This window comes from Heptranchias perlo, chromosome 15, assembly GCF_035084215.1.
Source record: "Heptranchias perlo isolate sHepPer1 chromosome 15, sHepPer1.hap1, whole genome shotgun sequence".
Lineage (NCBI taxonomy): Eukaryota > Metazoa > Chordata > Chondrichthyes > Hexanchiformes > Hexanchidae > Heptranchias > Heptranchias perlo.
Window position 1 is genome coordinate 29,030,512 of NC_090339.1, and position 24,145 is coordinate 29,054,656.

The window sequence follows — 24,145 nt, forward strand, 5'->3', positions numbered from 1 at the left end:
TATTGATAAATCATTTGATCAAAATGATTTAAAATGAAAGGCTGGAAACCACTTTTCAATTTTGTTGTGCCTGGGTGCAATCATTGCATTGTACAGTAGACAAGTTAAGATGTCTCTCCATCAGTATCTTCAAATCTAACCTATTTGACCCAAGTAAGGTACCAATCATAGAATTCACAGTGAGTGGAGTAGCAGTGTTATTATATTGCTTCAAAAACCTTCTAAATACACACCTTTCGATTAAAAGAAATGTTACGAACTTTCAGTGATTTTGAAGTTGAAAGGTTGTTAAAATGATGCGAGTAAGCTGGGTGACCTGAAACTACCCTTTCATGCTGCTGTGTGTGAAGTTATGTCAAATGACCCAGAATTTGTTGTAGCAGGGCAACGAACAGTGCCCGCCATTAGTTGGACTTGTGCTTGCCTGTTTAATCTCGATGATACTTTGCACTGCAAATTGTTGGAAGTGCAAGATGGAAACGGCGCAGTGCCCTCTACACGGCCTCTGGGACCTGAGTGAACAGGGCATGTAACTGTTTATCTCCTTAACCAATTAGATTGAAGGATTGTGAAATTAACATCGCAGGGACTGAGAAGGAAGTATAAGTTAGAGTGGGTGATCTCAATGTCAAATCTGGTACAGAAAGAGAAATAAAGAGAGGGAAAGAAAGGTTGGATTAAGAGAGAGAAAAAAAAAGAGGCAGAAAGGAAAAGTAAAAAATGAATTTAATTTAAATTTTATTTTATTTTAAAATCTCCAACAACAATTAAAACCCGAAGGAATGAGACTCCACACTTGCAATAGTTAATTTTCAGTGCCAGAGAGGTTGACTGGCAGTAATTAATACTTATTACATTGTTAAATGATACTTAGATTTGAAATGACTTGATCTAACTTTCTGTGGCGAGTTTAGTTCATATCTACCGTGCAAATACAGAAACTTCACGCCGTTCAATGTGTTTCAATGGTGAAGCAGACAGAGAGATGCCGTTTTCGCAAAGCTAACGGGGGAGTGGCACATCTCGGACAGCAACTTTTGGATTTCCTCACCTGAAGTTGCTGTAGCATTTGTGCATAAATAACGGCGAGCGCCATTAGCCTCACTGTTAGATTGACAGCAAATTCTGGACCAACATAATTTTTATATAAATAGATTGTGAAGACCAGGCAAAACAATCTGTCTGTTCTCTTTACAATGCAGTGAACAAGAGTATTATTAATAGAATTAGTAAAGGTGAGTGATTAATTTGACGTTGTGCTGTAGAGATTTGACAGTCCAGGCAACGCTGGAACCATCCAATATATCGTGGAAGCAGAGGACATCTTTACATTATGTTGCAGTCACGCTGGATTTTGTGCTCTAGCATGGTGTAATGACTCAGGAAATTTATTGTGAATTGATTTTGGCAAAATCAGCATATGAATGGGCATAAGTTCGGACATACTTCCCGATTACGCTGCTACAGGAAATTCTACCCTTTTAAATGTGGAGGCAGAAAACCAATTCTGTGTTCAAGTGCTGGAGCAATGCAACACTCTAACGCCCTGCTTTATGGCTGGTGAAGTGGAAGTGGTGCAGAATAATGGGGTAGCTAGGAGGGTGGTCCTACTTTCCATTCCAGGAGATCTTCCCATGGGACAACATTACAGCATGTCCGGAAGGAGGCAGAAGAAGGCATGAGAGTGTAACTGACTGTCACAACCACTGGCAGTACCAGCTCTCCGGTTAACTGCAAGGATGTACAGCTCTGCATCTGACTGTATGCTGACTTAGAGCTTGTTTAGCCATTTCCACAAGGTTACCTCTGCCTATAAATTTATACAATCTGCATTTGCTACAGCCTGACCGGCTCAGCATCCTTCCATTCCTTCATCTCTTCTTCCAACAGCATAGGTAAAGGGGGGAATTCCCATGTGGAAATCTAGAAATATGCTGTCAGTTGGCAGGAAAGTACTATGGGCAGCATTTGGAAAATTGATTACACTTCTAAAATTGATTGAAAGAAAGAACTTGCATTTATTTTTACCTGATTGGAATGATCCCATGGTTAATAAAATTGAGTCAGAAGCTTCTATTTGTTACTAGGCATTTAAAAAGAATGAATTAAAAAATTTTTCTCTGAGTAATAGATTATCTAACGCTATAGGGAGAAAGCAATTTTAAAAAAGAAAGAAAAATAATTGATTCACAAGATGGCAAACAGAGAATAGTTTTCAAGAAACTTCAGCAAAAATCCTTTCCTTTCTGGACGGACTACAATGCACATGTTATTTCAACATTCCGAAATACTGCAAAATGCATTAAATAAACTTTCCTGGGGACACATACACCCACTTCCACTGACCCCTCACCCTACCCCCACCAAAAATAAATCTTGTGCCTTAAAAATTTGTACAGTATCTCCTTTCAGGATTTCATGTACTTAAGAAAGTAAATTCAGCAATCTCATATGTCCAGCAGGGAGCTGTGCTTGAACTGAGCATGTGTGAGTGAATCGAGATTACAGTGTTGTAGCCTGATCTCTGACCCATACTCTTTTTGAGCACAGCTCCCCACCGGGAGTGCAGGCTCACTAAATCTACCATATGTTTCTGTTCTCCAATATAAGTTTAGGAATGTTGGATATAACTAACCAAAGTTAGAAACATATGTCTCGCTACACTTTCAGTGAGATTACATTCTTTCACATGCCAAACATTCAGGGTTATTTTGGAGTAGTCAGCTTTTGCGGGGCTATGTCAGCCTTATTGAAGCTATTGGTCTGCTTTTGTTAATTTTTATGTACACGCTAGAAATTGGGCCGTCTAGTGTCTGTTGTTTCAGTGCTATGCGGCCTTTCGAAGTGCCAAGATGGTGTCTTGGCTGCGCATGCACGTTTCTAGCTTGGTAGGAGATGCCACTTGACAGTTGACCTCGCTCACCTTGACCACTCGTGTCAAAGCATTGAACTTCTTCCTACACTGCATTCACGTGTGTGGTGCTATGCACCTGGCATTGACTTTGTCCCCCGCTGCCTCCCACTGCCTTTTGAGCGTATGTCTGGAGGACCTCTTGCCCCCCCTGTGGATATAGGATGTCCCTTCTTCTGTCCACCTCTTGCACCAAGGCCTCCAGTGCATCAGCAGAGAACCTTGGTACACGCACTCTCGCAGACCTGGTACAAACTCAGATCGGCAGATTGGTGAGGTCCGGCATGCAGATGGGAGGATGTGGGATTTAGTAGTGCGCAACCTTTATTCAATGTTTTAACATAACTCATCAGTGTGTAAACTTAGGGACTGGATCTGCATCTATGTTTTGCGTGTGCGATGTCTGAGCTCCTTTCAGACTCCGCGCAGATAGCAGACTGTTATTTTCAGCAAGTAACAGGTACTGGCTATCTTTAAGAGATTCTAAGAGACATCCTCCCTTTAAGAGATTCGGGCTCCCCCTGCAGGTGGAAAGTGCACATTTCCTTGCATCCTCGTGTCAGGCCTGGTTTTTAATGCTGGTGTCAGGTAAGTACTCAGGCCAGACTAATGCCTCATCCTGCCGGCGCAGGAAGCACCGGTTAGTCGCGGATCGTGCTACCCACGCCCGATTATTGGCCTTATCCAATTTAACCCCCATAGTTTATATCAAAACATAGTCAATTATCCCGACAACTCCCAAGCATTTCCAAGAGGCTGGTTTGTGGAGACGGAGCTCTTCATCTCTGGTTTGCAGCTAGATAAGGGATGTGATTACCAAGAAAAATTGACATTTCTGGGATCATTGAAATACTGCTTAGACAGTTAGCACCATCGAACTAAAATCATTAAAAGACTGCTCACCATAGAACTAATCATTGAAAGGCTGTTTAAACAGTTTAGCACGATAGAACTGATCATTGAAGGACTGTTGAGGCAGTCTGGATCTATGGAACTGATATCAGCAGAACATAGCAGCCGAATAGTATAAAACACGTCATGTGGGATCCCAATTTTAGAGCTGTCTGGACAGTCGGAAGTCCACATCTCTACGGAAGCCAAGCTTGATCACCTTGAAGTCCACAGGAAAACCAAGTTGTACAAAGCCTTGTTGTTTGATATAAACGTGTTCTTGGGTCTGTAATAAAGCTTGCTGCCACAAACACACTCGTGTCCAAACCAAATGGAATATTATTGAAAAGGATTAAGAACCCTTTGTAGCAGCAATATTTTCCAACAGTACATACTGCGCTTACCAAAAAAGATGAAACCACATGTGAATGCTGAGGAATTTGTATTTGCCTCTGTTAATGAAACACTTAGATGGACTTTAATAAGCATATTATTAGACAACTTCCAGTTGGAGGCATTAACAAGGCCTGCAGAAAAAAACCCCAGCAAAAACAGAAGGTAGGATTAGATGCCCATTACTGACCATCTGGATGACCTCTTTAAAGACATTTTCCAGAAAATCCATAAAATGAGCAATGGCTCTCATTCAACACACTCTTACCAGCAAATAGATGGCAGCAGGAAAGTCATCCTTTCATGGTATTTGGATATATTAAGTGTTAATAAGTGTAGTTCCTTTGACTAAGCTTCCCCCTATATTACAATACATGAATGACCGGATTTGTTATTGAAGATGCACTTTGGGCTATTTTCTAGATATAGGTAGTGAAACTTGATTTATTACAAAATGTGCCTCTTTTGTTCTGTAGGGCACGAGTTTAACAGTAAAAAACGGGTGGGTTGGGGGCGAGGGGCATTCCAAATTGCAACCATTTCAGACCCACCCCAACCCACCTCCAACCCGTCCATTTTCAGTTTTCACTGGGGCAAGACGAGGGGCAGGCGACCAACCCACTCCCAGGAGGCGGGTCGGGCCTTTAAACCTTTCAAGGCGGCTTCTGACCCCTAATCCCATCCCCCATGACTGACAACCCCTGTGCCAACCTATGCCCCATGCCAACCCATGCCCCATGTACCAACCTGTGCCCACATGCCAACTTATGCCCACGTGCCGACCCATGTCCTGTGCCAACCTATGCCCCAGTGCCAACCTATGTCCCATGCCCATCCATGCCCCTGTGCCCACCCCATGCCTCCCCATCCATACAAACAAAGACTTACCTGAACATGTCTTCTCTCTGGCTGCTCTCCCATCAATCAGCCGGTCAGTCAGACGGCCAACCGAATAAAGAAAATAAAAGACGTCCTTACGTCAAAATCGTAAGGACGTCCGGAAAACCCGTACTTCCGCTATTGACCCCCCCCGCCCCCTTCCTGGCTTGGGGTCAAAATCATGCCCGTAATGTCTGTTGCGGGCAAGGCTACTGATTATTGTTCCAGGTGTATTCTTTTTGGATAACAATGGTGTAGGTTATTGAAAGTTGCATGAATAGGAAATGATTGTACAGGAACAGTTCATTGCAAAAAGAATTATCGATGATTTTCAGACATTTCATTTTTTCACCATCACAGTGGCTATCTTCTCATCAAATGAACACCCATGACATTTGCACAGTAGAGGACGGTGCTAGTTGAAATATCCTGTTGACATTTAACAATCTTTTGATCACAGTAACTTTGATATAGATAAAGAATAAAATTCATTTAAAATTAAATACATCTTAACTGAACAGATGACCAATGGTTCCAGTTCCCTCTTTCTGCAAGATATCTTTTGTCAGCAAGTTCTGTATTTAAAAGGAAAGGGAAGTCCGGGCAGGGTACAATTTGTTCAAAGGACTCCCCATTCTTATAGAGGGAGATAATAGTTTTAGCAGATGGTACATTGGTGTTTCAAAAAAAATGTACATTTTCCTTCTTGGGTAGCGACCAACGACAAAAAAAAATTGTATTCATATAGCACGTTTAACATAGAAAAGCATCCCAAGAGGATTCACAGAGATGTGAGGGAGGAAATGCGTGCTGAGCCAAAGAAGAAGATATTAGGAGGGTTGATCAAAAGCCTTGTCAAAGAGGTGGATTTTAAGGAGGGTCTTAAAGGAAGAAAGGCTGTCCTAACATCCTGCTGATAGCAGAAGGCAGTCTTTCCTTCCTTTGCATGGACTTTAAGCTCACATTTGCGTGGGCGTAGTGCATCTCGATGGGACTGGCCTGTACAAAATGGTAGGGAAGCAGGCATGTAGTGAGTGCATCCTGGAGTCCTTTTCCACCTCTGTCCACCCCAGATCCACCAAAAAATTGGTTAGTGAGGGAGGAACAATGGTAGAAACCTTAGGCCCATAAGTTCACTTGAAAACAAAAACATTGTCACATTCCTCTAGAATCTCGAGACCAAATCCAATAGAAGAATTATTCATAGTCCTCCCTACCCTATTGGAATTCATGTATTTCATGGGATTTTGGCTGTAGGAAAAGCTTAATTTTATAAGATTCTGGGCCATATGCCTACCTGTCCTTCTGCTGTATAATGTGTCCCTACAATTGTTTGCTCATTTTTGTTCTTGCTTTTACAGCAAGATTTAGGTCATGGTACTGGGAGGTAGGGTTACCCTAGCCTTTTCAATGCTTGCAATTGTTCTACTGCCTGCAGATAAAGATATAACTATGGATTGAAGCTATTCTCACTATAGCTATTTCAAAAGAGAAAAGCTTAAGTATTTTAAGGGCTTTACATTTGCAGTATTCTCTGTATTCCTGTCCCCTCTCTCCATGTGGTGTTCACCGAATCCATTTCCTCCTTATTGTAAAGTATTCTGAGATGTCTTCCTGTATGTGAAGAACACTATATAAATGCAAGTTGTTGCTGTAATGGCATTCTATGGCTAGTCTACTCAAGTGTGACCTGATGAGGAATGCTTCTTGACTTTCCTTTCCCCTTGCTGGTTAGACCACCCCACCCCCCAACCCGCCCTCCCCCACTTCCATTCAGTTGTGTGCCTTATTGTTAAAGTGGAAGCTCAAGAGCGCATGGTAGTGAGGATTCACATACAGCTTTCCCAGTCCATGCTATAGAGCATCGATGCGTTCAAATAGACCATAAAATGCACTGCACTTTTAGACACTGACATTTCTTGTTGTGTGAGACTAAAATATGCACATGGAAATTGATGGGACCTGAAAATTACACTGTGCAGAATTCTCAGATGGAAACTTAACAGGTTCATATGAAATTCCTCTGTCTGCTATTTTAACAGGGCTTTTAACTATTAAAAAAGAAAGAAAGGCTTGCATTTATAGAGCACCTTTCGTGACCTTAGGATGACTCAAAGCCAGTGAAGTACTTTTTTTGAAGTGTAGTCACTGTTGTAATGTAGGAATATTGGCTAATATCTCCATTAAAATAGTGAACAGAAGAATTTTCATATCAATGTTGAATAGTGTAATTTCCAGAGCAGTATTTTTCTTCCTTTACATCACCAAAAAATAAAAAATGGTTTACAGAAAATGAAGGAGCTAGCTTTTACCCACTGAGCCACTGTAATGAACTGGTAGTGTAATTTTGAAATCAATGCCGAGCTGAAGGCCAGATCTTCCTTTCAGTGATTTGAACAAAACAAGTCACAGGCAAGAGTTCCATTATTTTGGTTCTAAGCCTCTCAGTAAATGTGAGAGAGGGTAATCATGTAACAATCAGCAACTTCAATGAAGGGACATTTATCTCTACCTTGCTTAGTCTCTATATTGAAAGCTAAAAGGATTTCTCAAGGCTTAAATTTAATTTGAGGTAAGTGGTACTGTGATGTTGAGTACTTGATGTAATTCTGTTGACCACAGTATTCGTACTAGTCAATGATGAGAACAGTACTGAAGAAGCATGACAATGATTATTGAATGGTCAGTAAATCACTGACAAAATAGTACAATGACTGCCATATACCACAGCTCCTCCGAGTACACCAGGACATCAAAATAAATTATTGCTAAGAATACACGATACTTATGATGCAGCCATGATGCAGGGTTAGAGCAATTTCCCATTTCTGGCTGTTATTTCCAAATCCTACACTCTTAAAAATATGTAAGGAAGAAGGAAAAATACAGAACAGTCCTCCAACGATCATGTCTGGCAACAAGTCTAAGCCACAATGACCAAAAGCCTCTCCACAGGCCTGCCTGAAGCCCCACAATTCCTAACAAGAGGAAAAAAAACACAAACCCCAGAGACCTGATCAGAGCCACTCAGGCATAAATGCCCAAATATCCCCTTATACAAAGCTCAATAGTTGTCTCAGCCCTCAGGAAAATCAGGGATAATCTTACAGGCAAAAGAACACAAATACCCCTCCCATTTTCCAGCAATGCATTCCAATCAGTTTCAAAAGGGGCAAACCCTTCCTCCATATTTTCAATCCATTCTTTGGAATACAGCAGCTGTCCTCTTCAAGATTGAACAGACTGACCTACTAAGGTCCAAATATGGCAGACAGGAAGAGCGCCCGCCACATTGGTGAAGGTGGTTGAGCTGGCGTCAGGACTGCACGTCAGGAATATTTAAATGGGAGAATCATTTATTCGAATTAGGGTCCTGCGCTTCTTGCAAGATCCATTTTCTATTTTTGAATGCCCCAGTGCTTCACTCTCCATGTGCTGAACTTGCACAGCACAACGTGGTGCTAACTAATGCCATTATAAGGGATCATATAGGACTTACAGATCAGTGGCTGGTTTCTCATTTCAGGTTGCTGGTTAACTTCTGGGCATTCCATCACTTTGTGTAAACAGAGAAAGATTTTGCTGGTGTGGCACTGCTGTTGGCTGCCTCAGAAACATATTGTCATGGGTGATCTCACCTGGCTGCCTTCTGGGCTGGAGATCGAAGGGGAGCAGCAAGGATGATACCGCAGAGCAGGTGCTGCTGCCAGAAGAGGGAGGAGGAGGAGGGCACTGCACAGGAGGCCATACCCACAACAGGTATTCAGGAAACATTTCTCCTACATTAACTTTTCTTAGCAGCAATGTCTCAGGCACCTTCGCTTCAAAGAGGTTGTCACCGAGATATGTCACCTGTGGCAGTCACAACTTGAGCCTGGAACCAGGGCATGAGCAGCACTGCCTGTGGCTGTCAAGGTCACTGTGGCCCTCAACCTTTATAGCATGGGCTCCTTTCAGGCTGCAACAGGCGACATCAGCCACATTTCCCAGTTCACAGTACACCAATGTATCAGGAAGGTCAAGGAGGCACTCTATGCCATTTGGAACACCCCATCTCCTTTCCTATGGACAGAGAGAAAGAGGACGAGACAGCGATGTGGTTGATTCTTAATTGCACTCTGAAATGGCCTAGCAAGCCACTCAGTTGTAAAATCTCGCTACGAAAAGTCATAATAAGAATAAAACTGGATGGACCACCCGGCATCGGACCACCAGGCACCGGACACGACAACGGCAAAACACCAAGCCCAGTCGACCCTGCAAGGTCCTCCTTACTAACATCTAGGGACTTGTGCCAAAATTGGGAGAGCTGTCCCACAGACTAGTCAAGCAACAGCCTGACATAGCCATACTTACAGAATCATATCTTTCAGCCAACGTCCCAGACTCTTCCATCACCATCCCTGGGTATGTCCTGTCCCACCGGCAGGACAGACCCACCAGAGGTGGCGGTACAGTGATATACAATCAGGAGGGAGTGGCCCTGGGAGTCCTCAACATTGACTCTGGACCCCATGAAATCTCATGGCATCAGGTCAAACATGGGCAAGGAAACCTCCTGCTGATTACCACCTACCGTCCTCCCTCAGCTGATGAATCAGTCCTCCTCCATGTTGAGCACCACTTGGAGGAAGCACTGAGGGTAGCAAGGGCACAAAATGTACTCTGGGTGGGGGACTTCAATGTCCATCACCAAGAGTGGCTCGGTAGCACCACGACTGACCGAGTTGGCCGAGTCCTGAAGGACATAGCTGCTAGACTGGGCGTGCGGCAGGTGGTGAGCGAACCAACACGAGGGAAAACTTACTTGACCTCGTCCTCACCAATCTACCTGTCGCAAATGCATCTGTCCATGACAGTATTGGTAGGAGTGACCACCGCACAGTCCTCATGGAGATGAAGTCCCGTCTTCGCACTGAGGACACCATCCAACGTGTTGTGTGGCACTATCACCATGCTAAATGGGATAGATTCAGAACAGATCTAGCAGCTCAAAACTGGGCATCCATGAGGCGCTGTGGGCCATCAGCAGCAACAGAATTGTATTCCTCCACAATCTGTAACCTCATGGCCCGGCATATTCCTCACTCTACCATTACCAACAAGCCAGGGGATCAACCCTGGTTCAATGAGGAGTGTAGAAGAGCATGCCAGGAGCAGCACCAGGCGTACCTAAAAATGAGGTGCCAACCTGGTGAAGCTACAACTCAGGACTACATGCATGCTAAACAGCGGAAGCAACATGCTATAGACAGAGCTAAGCGATTCCACAACCAACGGATCAGATCAAAGCTCTGCAGTCCTGCCACATCCAGTCGTGAATGGTGGTGGACAATTAACTAACGGGAGGAGGAGGCTCTGCAAACATCCCCATTCTCAATGATGGCGGAGTCCAACACGTGAGTGCAAAAGACAAGGCTGAAGCGTTTGCAACCATCTTCAGCCAGAAGTGCCGAGTGGATGATCCATCTCAGCCTCCTCCCGATATCCCCACCATCACGGAAGCCAGTCTTCGGCCAATTCGACTCACTCCACGTGATATCAAGAAACAGCTGAGTGCACTGGATACAACAAAGGCTATGGGCCCCGACAACATCCCAGCTGTAGTGCTGAAGACTTGTGCTCCAGAACTAGCTGCGCCTCTAGCCAAGCTGTTCCAGTACAGCTACAACACTGGCAATGTGGAAAATTGCCCAGGTATGTCCTATCCACAAAAAGCAGGACAAATCCAATCCGGCCAATTACCGTCCCATCAGTCTACTCTCAATCATCAGCAAAGTGATGGAAGGTGTCGTCGACAGTGCTATCAAGCGGCACTTACTCACCAATAACCTGCTCACCGATGCTCAGTTTGGGTTCCGCCAGGACCACTCAGCTCCAGACCTCATTACAGCCTTGGTCCAAACATGGACAAAAGAGCTGAATTCCAGAGGTGAGGTGAGAGTGACTGCCCTTGACATCAAGGCAGCATTTGACCGAGTGTGGCACCAAGGAGCCCGAGTAAAATTGAAGTCAAAGGGAATCGGGGGAAAACTCTCCAGTGGCTGGAGTCATACCTAGCACAAAGGAAGATGGTAGTGGTTGTTGGAGGCCAATCATCTCAGCCGCAGGACATTGCTGCAGGAGTTCCTCAGGGCAGTGTCCTAGGCCCAACCATCTTCAGCTGCTTCATCAATGACCTTCCCTCCATCATAAGGTCAGAAATGGGGATGTTCGCTGATGACTGCACAGTGTTCAGTTCCATTCGCAACCCCTCAAATAATGAAGCAGTCCGAGCCCGCATGCAGCAAGACCTGGACAACATCCAGGCTTGTGCTGATAAGTGGCAAGTAACATTTGCGCCAGATAAGTGCCAGGCAATGACCATCTCCAACAAGAGAGAGTCTAACCACCTCCCCTTGACATTCAACGGCATTACCATCGCCGAATCCCCCACCATCAACATCCTGGGGGTCACCATTGACCATAAACTTAACTGGACCAGCCATATAAATACTGTGGCTACGAGAGCAGGTCAGAGGCTGGGTATTCTGCGGCGAGTGACTCACCTCCTGACTCCCCAAAGCCTTTCCACCATCTACAAGGCACAAGTCAGGAGTGTGATGGAATACTCTCCACTTGCCTGGATGAGTGCAGCTCCAACAACACTCAAGAAGCTCGACACCATCCAAGATAAAGCAGCCCGCTTGATTGGCACCCCATCCACCACCCTAAACATTCACTCCCTTCACCACCGGTGCACTGTGGCTGCAGTGTGTACCATCCACAGGATGCACTGCAGCAACTCACCAAGGCTTCTTCTACAGCACCTCCCAAACCCTTGACCTCTACCACCTAGAAGGACAAGAGCAGCAGGCACATGGGAACAACACCACCTGCACGTTCCCCTCCAAGTCACACACCATCCTGACTTGGAAATATATCGCCGTTCCTTCATTGTCGCTGGGTCAAAATCCTGGAACTCCCTTCCTAACAGCACTGTGGGAGAAACGTCACCACACAGACTGCAGCGGTTCAAGAAGGCGGCTCACCACCACCTTCTCGAGGGCAATTATGGATGGGCAATAAATGCTGGCCTCGCCAGCGACGCCCACATCCCATGAACGAATTTTTAAAAAGCACTGGTTTCAAAGACATGTCAAGCTTCCCCAGGGTGCAATGTGCCATAGACTGAATGCACATTGCGTTGCATGCTCCCTAGCACCAGTCTGGTATCTTTATCAATTGAAAGAGATTCCACTTCCTCAACATACAGCTGGTTTGCGACCACAGGCAATGCATCATGCAGGTCTGTGCCCATTAACCTGGCAGAAATCATGACTCTTTCATCCTGCGCCAGTCCTCTGTGCCGTCTTTATTCAGACCAGGCTGCCAAGTTACAGGCTGGCTATTGGGCAACAAGGGCTATCGCTTCCAGACCATGGATCATGACTGTCAGGAACCCTCGCACAGCTGCTGAGCTGGCCTACTATAAGAGCTATGCTGCCATAAGAAACATCACCGAGTAAACAATCGGCGTGCTCAAGATATGCTTCCACTGCCTGGACCTTTCCAGAAGAGTTTTGCAGTACACCCCTGAGTGGGAATCCAGATTTGTCATCATCTGCTGGATGCTGCACAACTTTTCCACCATGAGGGACGAGCCTTTACCACCACCTGGGCTGCAACAATTGCAGGAGATGGAGCAGGAGGAGGAGGAGGAGGAGAGGCAGCGACCATCAGTGCCCCTACCTGCTAGAGGTCTCAGTGACCAGTTCATTGAGGAGTTCTTCACCTAAATCAACCCTCCCATCCCCAATACATCAGCCGTCCCACAATTCTTGCCATTTTCCTTACAACCACTATCCGATTGCCCTCCTTCACTCCAAACGTTTTGGTCTCACCCTCACTTCACTACAAAGACAAATACCAACAACAAATCCAGAACAAAAAATAAAGATAGCAATCAGTTCAATTACATCTCTATGTGATAGTTTATAGAAATAATTAAAAATCACTTTTGTGTCAGCCCTTAGTGCCTGTCTTGTGTGTTCCTTTCCCTATCTTAGTACTCCTATGAAGTGCTTCCCCCAGTGACCACAGCTTGGGAGGTGAAAGTTGCTAAGCTTCCATTTGAGTACACTTCAGATGGCCGTGGAGAATGACCTCGAGCTGCTCTGAGCCTAGAGGTCCCGGCTGCAGATGCCAGCATCTTGGCATGAGCCAGAATATTGGCCCGGCAGGCTATGTGGCTCTGTGGAGAATATCCCTCCTCCTGTCCACAGCCTAGGGCCTCCAAGGCAACATCAGAGAATCTTGATGCCCTCACACTAGTTGCTTCAGCTATATCTTCACTCAGAACTATATCCCTGGTGAGTGCAGACAGAATACACTTTAAGAGGTGCTGGCTGCCTTTAAGTGGCATCATGGACATCCAATATCTAGCCTGCCCTGCAGGTGTGCAGCCGATCAGTCGCACGAGAAGCTGCACCTGTTTCCAGGCGCGGTCGGATTTCTAGGTCACTGAGTCAAGGCTAGCAGTCCATGTAAGCAGAAACAGAGGGCATCCTATAGGCGTCCATGGAAATGGAACACCTCCTAGAAATAACAGAATCATGAATCTTTGAAATAGATGACCACTTTGCTCTACTAGATGCGGTTCACGTTCACAATTTCACCATCACATCACCGCAAATTGAAGGACTAAAGCTAGGCAGTTGCCAGTTTGAATGTGAAATTTAAAGTGGCTTGAGGGAGAGTGTTTTTTTTACAGGGGAAGATGCAGAGGAAGTGGAGTTGGAAGGGGGGCAAGGGATTTGGGTGGTGAAGGTTACAAGGAAGTGGTTGGAGATGGCCTTGACTATGATCGAGATCATGGAAGTAGAGAGGTCATGAGAGGTCATGAGATGGTAAGTTCAAGGGGTTGCCATAAATATGGGAGGAAAGTTTCTACAAAGGGAGGGATTTAGGGAGGACAGAAGGAAGTGAAATCAGAGGAGACAGGGTAAGGTAAGTTGAGATGGAGATTTAAATCACAGAGGTTGAGGAGTTGCTCAGTGCAGAGGCTGAGGGAGGATAGCACAGGGAGAAACACAGGATGAGGCTTGGGAGGCATGGTAAAGGATGAGAATATTAAAAGAGAGGCAAGACGGATGGAACAAGGTGAGATTCCTGAAAGAGGAGAAGGTACCAGAGAAGACCAAGGCGTGATTTGCCAATTAGGGCCACACCTCAGACAAGAATTTTCTTTAAAGATGGAAGAAACAAAGGCTGAATTTTATGCTGTTGGGAGTAATTTGTTACTTTGCTAAAAGTATTGTCACTTTAGGCCTTGGTGCCAAATTACACTTTGCACTGACACATTAGTGGTTAACACTCTGAAAACAAATTCAAACACACTGCTGTCAAAATATAATCATCTAGCAGAAGGAAACAGATGTCAGAGTTGACACTCCCTCTGTGTTAATTGACTCAAAATGAAACGTCTAGAAGAGGAAACAAAGATGAATACAACATTGGGAATGTTATAATAATACCCTGGACATTATAGTCCTGAAGTACTGGAAATGTTAAGCCAGGTGTTGGACTTATTCCCTCAATGATAATTATATTCTGCATGAGTACACTTATTTTATTGAAAATGTTTTGGTTGTGGCAATAAAAAAAAGACATCCTTATGGATTTCATTAAACCTGTGCCTCTTGATCCCTCTGCTATTTTCTGCTATAAATTTTCAGTAAAAGCATGGCGACTGATTAATCACTCCAACATGAGCTTAGAGAACAGCAACAGACATGAGATTCATACAAGAGTACAATTTGGGCAACTTGTTTGACACAGATAAATGTTTTGTACTCAGAAAAGCCATTTTGCAGACACACCATAATTAGTTAATGATAATGTATTATTTATGATGTCTCCTTCAAACCTATCAAAATGCATCATTTAAAAAGGTTAAGGATAAGCAACTAAAAGTTGTCCATAATTTGAAATATATATTTTTCACTGAATTGTTATTCTCAGAAATGGTAGGAAAATGTTAATGCTTGAGTCTGAAAAACTTTTCACTTTTTGGTCTAAATATCAGCATCAATCAATCCAGGTCCAGGAAAACAGACCAGATGTGGAGAAAAGCTCCCTCCACTTTTCCCCAACTCGGTGTCTCAACCCCAACCACAGAAGAGCAACGCACTAACCAGTGTAGATTTTTCCAATTTAAACATCAGCCATCCTTATGCCCTCTTTGAAGCTGACAATTTAGTATCATCTTTAATTATGATCTACAATTGAGCAGTAGGTAGAGGCAGCTCGTCGAGTGAGGCAAATAAGGGACTGCCTCACCTAGAATTGTTAGACTTGTAAAGACCACAGAACGGCACACGTGGAAATAAACAATTTCTGTTTCAGAATATTCCATGTGCAAAACTGCATTCTCCCTGTATTTTTTTCTTTACCCTTTTAAGCTTCTCCTCAGGGTGACTAGTGCTCCATTCCTGTTTTGCAGTGTGCGTGTGTTCAAAAACATTGTGCTCGGGAAGGACCCGTTGCCATGGTGACAAGTTGGTTTGGTTAAGCATGTTTAGCGTGTGCTTCACCTGCCAAAAAGATCGGCAACTGCCACAGCATATGGGACTTATTTACACAAGCACAAATTTGGTAACAAAAACATTAGGCTGTAATGAGTATAGGGAGCTCAGTTCATTCAGCTTCCCCTATCATTTAGGTTCATGTTCAGGACCTGCACAGACATTTGTATCAGTCTCCTGCCTCTTAGATTCTTCTAAATTGAAAATCTCTGGAAATCCTGGAGCAGCATAGTGAAGGTGGGGACCTAGTGCAATGAGTCTCTTGCCCTCACTTTTTCTTCATTACACCTGGGACCTGAACATTCTCCAGGTCAAAAAAATCTGCCCTGTTACGTGTTCATCCACAAACATCTGTAACAGTAATTTCTAGGATCTTATCTCTACTTAGAGTTAAGGAATCTTTCTATTAGCTTTCACTTCTTACTAACCCTTTCACTGATTTGTCAACCAGAATTAATATGACATTTGATTTTACTGGAAGTACAGTTTAAAATAGATTGTACTTCTAAAAATTAGAGTTAAAATCTTTTTATTTCTTCTGAGAGGACAGGGGCATTAGGAAGTGCTAAATTCTTCAGCACTGTATTTAACATCCTTAGCTCACATCACTTCTAAAAGATATTACTTCCTGTATTAATCTTAGGTACTAAAAACTCAGTACAAATCCATGTAGAAACAAAGCACTTGATCATTTTTAGTTCAGCTTTTCTCTCTACTTTTATTTCATTAATTTACTCACCATTTCCTACTTTGTCACCAAAAAAGTTAACAAAAGCTGAGTTGTTACCCACATAAAAACAGGAGTACAAGGGGTTAAATTGGATAACCCCCAAAAAAGGGTTTTCATTCAGGTAGCTAACAACATATTGAGAGAAAAATTATATTATGCCTAATTTCTGGTGGATGATGCTGGCACTTATCTTTACTTAAAGGCAGGTAAATGGAGTTGAAGTACTGCTCAACCATGATCTAATAGAATGCTGGAACAGGCTTGAGGGGTTGAATGGCCTACTCCTATTCTTATGTTCCACTAAGGCTGAAGTGTTTACAATGTATCTTAAGTGCCAAATCAGTGATCCTACCAGTCTCTTCCCGAGGTCCCCACCATCAGAGATGCCAGTGTCCAGTCAATTCAGTTTACACCATGTGACATTAAGGAACAGCTGAGTAAACTGGAAACAAGAGAGGCTATGGACCCTGATAACATCGGTGCTATAGTGCTGAAGACCAATTCCAGTGCAATTATGAGATTGGCATCTACCCGACAATGTGGAAAACTATCCAGGTATGTTCTATCCTCAAAAAGCAGGACAAATCTAACCCAAGCAAATTCTGTCCTATCAGCTTCCTCACAATTATCAGTAAAGTAATGGAGGAAGTCATTAATAGTGTCAGCAAGTAACACCCACTCACGAATAGCCTGCTCTTGCTAAACGGTTTGGGTTCTGCTGGAACCACTCAGTTCTAGTCCTTGTCATAACCTTGATCCATACATGGATGCAAGAGCTAAATAGAAGAGGAGAGGTGAGAGTAGCTACTATCAACATCAAGGTAGCATTTGACCAAGTATGGCCAAGGAGCTCTAGCCAAACTGAATGGGAAAACCCTCTAACACCTGACACACTGGAAGATGGTTGTAGTTGTCAGAGGTCAATCATCGCAGCCCCAGGACATGACTGCCAGAGTTCCTCAGGGTAGCATCATTGCCCAAACATCTTGTGCTGCTTCATCCCTCTGTCAGCAATGGAGCTGTTTGCTGATGACTGCACAATGTTCAACTCCATTCACAACTCACCCAATAATGAAGCAACCCATGCCAGCATACAGCAGGACCTTGGAAACATCCAAGCTTGGGCTGACAAGTGCCAAACAACATTTGTGCCACATAAGTGCCAGGCAATAACCATCTACAACAAGCAAAAGCTCAACCATTTCCTCTTACCTCAATGGCACCTCCATCACCGAGCCCCTCACCATCAACATTCTGGGAGCCACCAGTAACCAGGACCTTAACTGGGCTAGCTGTATCAACACCGTAGATACAAGAACAGGGCAGGTACTGTGACGAGTGGTTCATGCTGCAAGGGGATACTGAAAAGAAGATGGAATGGGAAAAAAGTGGCAAATGGAACTCAATGTCAGTAAATGTGAGGTGGTACATTTTGGTTAAGAAAAAGTAATATACTTTGAATGGAGGAAAACTGGGTGATGTGGAAGAGCAGAGGGATTTAGAGGTTCAGGCTCACAAGACATCGATTTTAGATCTAGCTACCCCTTTACTTCTGACTTAGGTCACCATCAGCCCCAAGATTCTTTTTGCATAATAAGAAGTTGCAGAAGCAACTCTTGATTAAACTTCTTTGCACTCGATATAGATGTTGCCAGAGAATATTGATGAGAGCTGAGTGACGTATAAGTGACAAGAACTAATGGGATTTCAAGTTATTTATTTCCCATATCATTGTTTTTAACTTCATTATTCAGGATAAAGATGCTGCGGTCGAGTTTACGCCAGTAATATCAATGCAATCCGGGCGGAATCGGCTGAACCAGCGCATAAGATCGGGGAATTTTAAACGTAAGTTGGTTGCGCCCAAAACCACTTACGTTCGTGTTTTCCGTGATCTTTTCCACTGGTTTAAGATTCAATTCGTCCAGATCAGGCCCCGCCCACAAAACTGGCCACGCCCCCAGGTCAAATTACGAGATTCTGCCGATTGCGCTGGTTCAGGAAGGCTCTTCAAATTGCACTCATTTTCTTGGGCGCACAGTCACTAGTAGGCACGTTTTAAATGTTTTTCATATCAAAAAATATTTAATTTACTAAGAAACTGACTAGTGTACATCAATGAAACTAGTAACTGGTTCATTATAGTTTATTAAAATCATTTTCAGTGATTTTAATTCAGGTTACTCACAGGTGGAGGACTGGACAACCTTATTAAAAATGCTTATTTTTGATGATAAACCCATTTTCAGCTGTATTAATAAAAGTGTACCACTCTTAAATATATCAAGGAATACTTTTTAATGGAAAGAAGAAAAAAAAGAAACAATTACGTTCTATTACGCTGCCCCATTGCAGTGGTTCATGGAAGATTTTACGTTTGTGATTATGCAAGTTAATTTTATCAGAAACTTGAACTGTAACCTAACCAACCCAATTTCAGGCGCATTTTGGACGCAATTTCCCGTTTGCGCCCAAAGCGGAAATTCCACCCCGCTCTACTTTTACAACTGGGAAATTTTTTCTCATCTATTTATTTTGAATTTTTTTTACAATAAGATAATCTGATATAACTTAGAAATAAAGGCCTCTACATTGGAAAATTGATACCAGGGAGATTGTCAGCTGTGCTGAGTGCTAACTGACGTCAAACGCAGCAAATAATACTAACGCTCAAGGCTGTAAATTTAGCTCTCTAGGTCCTGTGTCAGAGTTTTTTTCTACAAGTTGTTTCTTATAATCTGAAGCCAGACTTAAAACCATGGAATCAGTCAGCTGCGACTCAGTGGTAGCACTCTTACCTCTGAGTCAGAAGGTCGTGGGTTCAAGCCCACTCCAGAGACTTGAGCACATAATCTAGGCTGATGCTTTAATGCAGAACTGAGGGAGTGCTGCACTGTCAGAGGTACTGTTTTTCAGATGAAATATTAACCAATGCTTTCTTACTGGACTATTCCAGGGAGTTCTCCCGGTGACCTGGCCAACATTTATCCCTCAGCTAACATCACCAAAGCAGATTATCTGATCATTTATCTCATTGCTGTTTGTGAAACCTGGGTATACATAAATTGGCAGATGTGTTTCCTTACATTACTACACTTCAACAAAATACTTAATTAGCTATGAAGTGCTGTGGAACATCAGTGGTCATGAAAGGTGCTATATGAATACAAATTCTTTCTTTCTCTTTCTTATAGGCAGCAGGGTGCATCTTAGTTGTATAGGAATAGATAAGTCCAAACTCATTAAATACAACTAACACAAGAGACTGGATTTTCCAATCAGGCACAATCCCAACTGAAGTAGGACAGAATACGAATCACACCCACTCATAATGCCATCATTTCGGGGTCAGCCTCATTTTAATATTCCGTATGAGTTCCAGGCATCAGGAATGCCTCTGATTTAGAGTTTGCACATTGGAGGTGTAGGAAATATACTATATTATATAGAGAGAGATACAGACAGATACTGACAGACACAGATAAAGAGACACACACAGATACATAAACAGTGTGAAAAATTGAGACAGTGTCACTCACTCCCATATGCCCATACTTTCTGCAATGCCATCTGACCATTTCACAGTTCATACCCAGCCTGTTTCCAGCCATCAGTCCTCACTTCTGACCTTGTCTGTGTTGTCATGTGCACCTCCCACTGGAGTCCCGCATACAGCTGGCAAATACAGTAACAGTGGATTCTGCAGTTTAAAAGCAGCGCAGGCTGGGACCCAAGTTGACAACAAGAATGGAAACTTGCATTTTTACTGCATTTTAACATAGAAAAATATTCCAGGACATTTCACACAGGAAAAATGGAAAAGGCATTGAACTTTTGTGGGAGAAACAGCGAACCAAATGCTTGATCAAAGAGATATATTTTGAGAAGGATTTTAAAGAAGTTGAGGGAAGTAGCAAGGGGGAGAGATCTGTGGAGGGAGTTCCAAAGAGTAGGGCTGAGGCAGTTATAATTCTGCCACCGAAGGTAGGGCAGAGGGAGAGTGGTTGCACAGGAGGTCAAAGTCAGAGAGCTGAGGATGCAGAAGAGAATGTAAAGCTGGATAAAGGTTGCAGAAGTAGGGTGGGCCGAGGGGGGTCAACCTGGGACTAGCTCTGAAAGCCGGTAACTAGCCGTAGCGAGTCAACCATATTCTCCTGGGCCCTCTCCTCCATTTCCCCTCAATAATGACAGATCCCAAGAACTCCTTTCCAATCCTGTCAGACTCCAGGAGTACTCTCCAGTATTCCCAGACCCAGGAACACCCCAGATCCTCAGTGTACCAAGCTCCAGATAAGCTACTAGACTATCATTTCCATTGCATCGCCCTCCACATACTGTAAGCATGATCCCCCCTCCCCCTCAGTGCTATAAGCATGGTCAACCACTCCCCCTCCCCACTATAAGCATGGCCAGGAATTTCCTCGGAGCTGCTCGTCCTCCAGCGCCGTAACTTTGCCGGAAGTACGTAAACAGGGTTTCGACCACTCTTCCAGAGAAGCTAGGGCGGGAGAGTGGAAGCAACACCAAGGAAACTCAACTGCATAAAAAGAGCTGTTTTGTTTGAATCTGAGTCAGTTTGAAAGCCTCAGAGAAGGAATAAATCAATTTGAATATCACCTAAGGGAACAAACCCATTAGTTTGCAATTCCAAAGAGAGATAGTTTAGATGAATGTAGATGCCTGCAGTGGTAAGACATTTAAGGAAAGAAACTCTGCCTACCATAAATGGGCAAGCTTAGTACTTAGAATTGTGATCCTTTTATTATTTTCTACACAAGGAGGTAGATGGAAGGATTTCTCCTGTGTTAAATGACTATCATTTATTGGCTTGTTCGTCTTTCATTAAATACATTTGTTTAATAGTTATAAAATTAAAATGAGGTCTGAAGGCGTGATGATGAGAGAGGTCTAATGAAGGTATAAGACAAGTCCAATAGCTAAAAATAATGAAAAGACATGATTTTCTGTTTTGTTATCCCAGGCGCATTACCAAAAGCTTACCTGGATCTCAAGGCTGGCATAGACACTCCCAAGGACATAGGAATTGGGATGCAACCATGAGAGTGACCTAGAGTAAGAAGAATAAAAATGACCCAAACCGTAACAGCAGCCAAACCCTGGGAACCCCCCCCCCCACCGCCCCTAGTGCTGCTATGTATTGTGACCCTCTCCTCCAGTGTTGCCACAGCAACATTTGTCTCGTATGGCGAGGGTGTAGGTTCCCTTACAAGACATTCCAGAAAATCCCGGAATGGCAGGTGTGGGGTTCAAAATCCCTTTAACAAAAGACATTTGAAAACCTGCAAACACAGTAATGTGGTAAACTGTGTTCTCGCAAATCCTGTTTGTCCCTCACTGTTGCTGATGGCATTGGAGATGTCTGAGTTTCAGGATTGAAGACATTGTACTGTGAATAAATATCTAGATTATTAAATAAATAAGCTAAATGGATAATATTGAGCTTAAAGCGTTGTCAGGCTTTTGGAAACACATGCTTTTCAACAAAGAAAAGGCAACAAGGATATAATCAAAGGCTTCGGGTCAGGAAAGCAATGATAGGTGTGAAAAAAACAGGGGCCTCTCATTCCTATCTAGTAATGTGTTCAAAGAACTGGGATTTGTAAAACATCAAATAGTATCACATCCAGCATCTGGTCAAATGGTATAAGGAATGGATTTGAAGCCATTGAAGCATTCAAAATTAGAGATGTCAGGACCATTAAGAATGCCTGTGCATAGAAATGAAAGGGGGCTATCTCTATATGAAAGGCCATAAACAGAGATAGTAAAGGGGCCTTTTACATTCCATGGTTCAAGCACATGGTCTTTTCCATATCAAAGGGTCCCCAGTCACATGATCAAAGCCTAAACTGTCAATCGTTGAAGTATATTAATGATTGAGACATAGCAACAGGGAGCAATTGGACAAAAAGAATGACCCTCCCCGATGCTACGTCCTATTGGTAAAAAAACAATATAAAAAGACTTTGAGAGAAGAACAGTCTCTTTAGCACCCGGCAGTCACAAGGAACACACACTGCAGTTGAACATCACGCAAGAAGAAGAGGACCTCGAGTACTGAAGAGCTGATCAACCTTCAGGCCCAATGAGCAAAATCCTTGGTTTAAAGGTTGTATAGGTATTAATGATTTGCCTGATGTATGTATGAATTACTAAATCATTACATAATAATGTTGCGAATTATTAAGTGTATAACGGGATTTTATAGAGGAAAGTCATACGTATGGTTTGATTTTGCATCATGATTGCTCGTATGAATGATAACATCATTAAATAATTACTTTTGATTAACGAAACTACCGTGAGTGAGGGTGACTTTCTTTGCTTGACTATTCATCCAGTATCCAAGAATCACACAAAATAACGAATTCCCTACACAGGAGACCAAAGGAACCCCTGCGGATGTTTGGGATCAATGTATTTAATATCACCTATTGCATCCATGACCCGTTAACACAAAACGACTTCATCAAACAGCGATAATAAATTATGACATTATTGCCTTAAGAAACATACAGGTAGACTAGCTTTTTCATGGTCATTGGACCATAATGAATTTACTAATCAAATCATTTCAAAGCACATCTTTTAAATAAGAATGGATTAAGAAAGAAAAGATGCTCCTGTCTACACTATTTGATGAACAAACTGCAAACACTATCCTGGCCATTAATTTGAAAAGTAAAGTTTTCTCTGATAGTTACAGATGTGTCCTAAACTGTCAGCCAGGGTGATAAATGGAAATTGATTTCCTAGGAAATTGTGTTCTCAGCATAGATAATTTGTAGAGTTTTTGATGTCAGCAATAAATTAGCCTTGCTTCTTGAGGCAAGCTAGTCAAGAATGTTAGTGACCACATGCTTTGCAATTCGTGTGGCAGAATGTAAGTTTTGTTTTTCTTTCTAATTTTCTCCCATCTTATTCTACTGAAGACATTTTGGGTAATTTTGATTTTGTGCAATAGTATAAAACAGGTGATCGCGAATCGGGAGCCAGTTTTACATCAATGGAAATAAAAATCAGGAGAAATGTAAAATGGGCTGCCGATTCGTTGTCACCTGTTTTACACAATCGCACAAAGCCAAAATGACTAGAATCATAGAATCATGGAAATTTACAGCACAGAAGGAGGTCATTCGGCCCATCGTGTCTGTGCTGGCCGACAAAGAGCTATCCAGCCTAATCCCACTTTCCAGCTCTTGATCCGTTGCCTTGTAGCTCACGGCACTTTAAGTGCACATCCAAGCATCTTTTTAAATGCGTGAATGTGCACTTGAAGTGCCATAACTAGCATCGTAGTGTGAATTAGAGCCATACTAATTTCGAGGATCAGCAGTGCCTACTTTCACCAATTACATTATATGGTTGTTTTCAGGGCAGAACTCTCACCGTGAGCTTGGGCCACAGTCAACTCCATTTAAAGAGAACCTATTAGATGAATACTTACAAAGGATTTAAAAATAAATGATGGAAATCTGGAACACCAGGGGAAAGTGCTGGAGATCAGTCAATATCTGAAACAGTTCTAATGTAGGAGCCCACCCAAAACATTGAACTATTTTTCTCTATCAGATACTGAGTGACCTCCTGTGCATATCCTGAATATTTACTCCTCCTAACTGAATTAATTTATCTGCAAAATAATTCAAAGGCATAGGCGAGCAGAATGAGACTTCAGGCAGAGTGAGACTTGGCAGAGCAGGAAAATCTTTACAACCACAAGGGAGCTGTGACTGAGAGTTAGGATTGCAGAGC

The 24,145-nt window shown here is 43.1% G+C and overlaps 1 long non-coding RNA gene across 2 annotated transcripts in view; it reads right to left on the minus strand.

The window, feature by feature from the left end:
* The window catches only part of LOC137332940 (uncharacterized), an 88,787-nt gene that overhangs the window by 23,579 nt on the left and 41,063 nt on the right, over positions 1 to 24,145 (minus strand). The gene's annotated exons all lie outside the window — the stretch shown is intronic.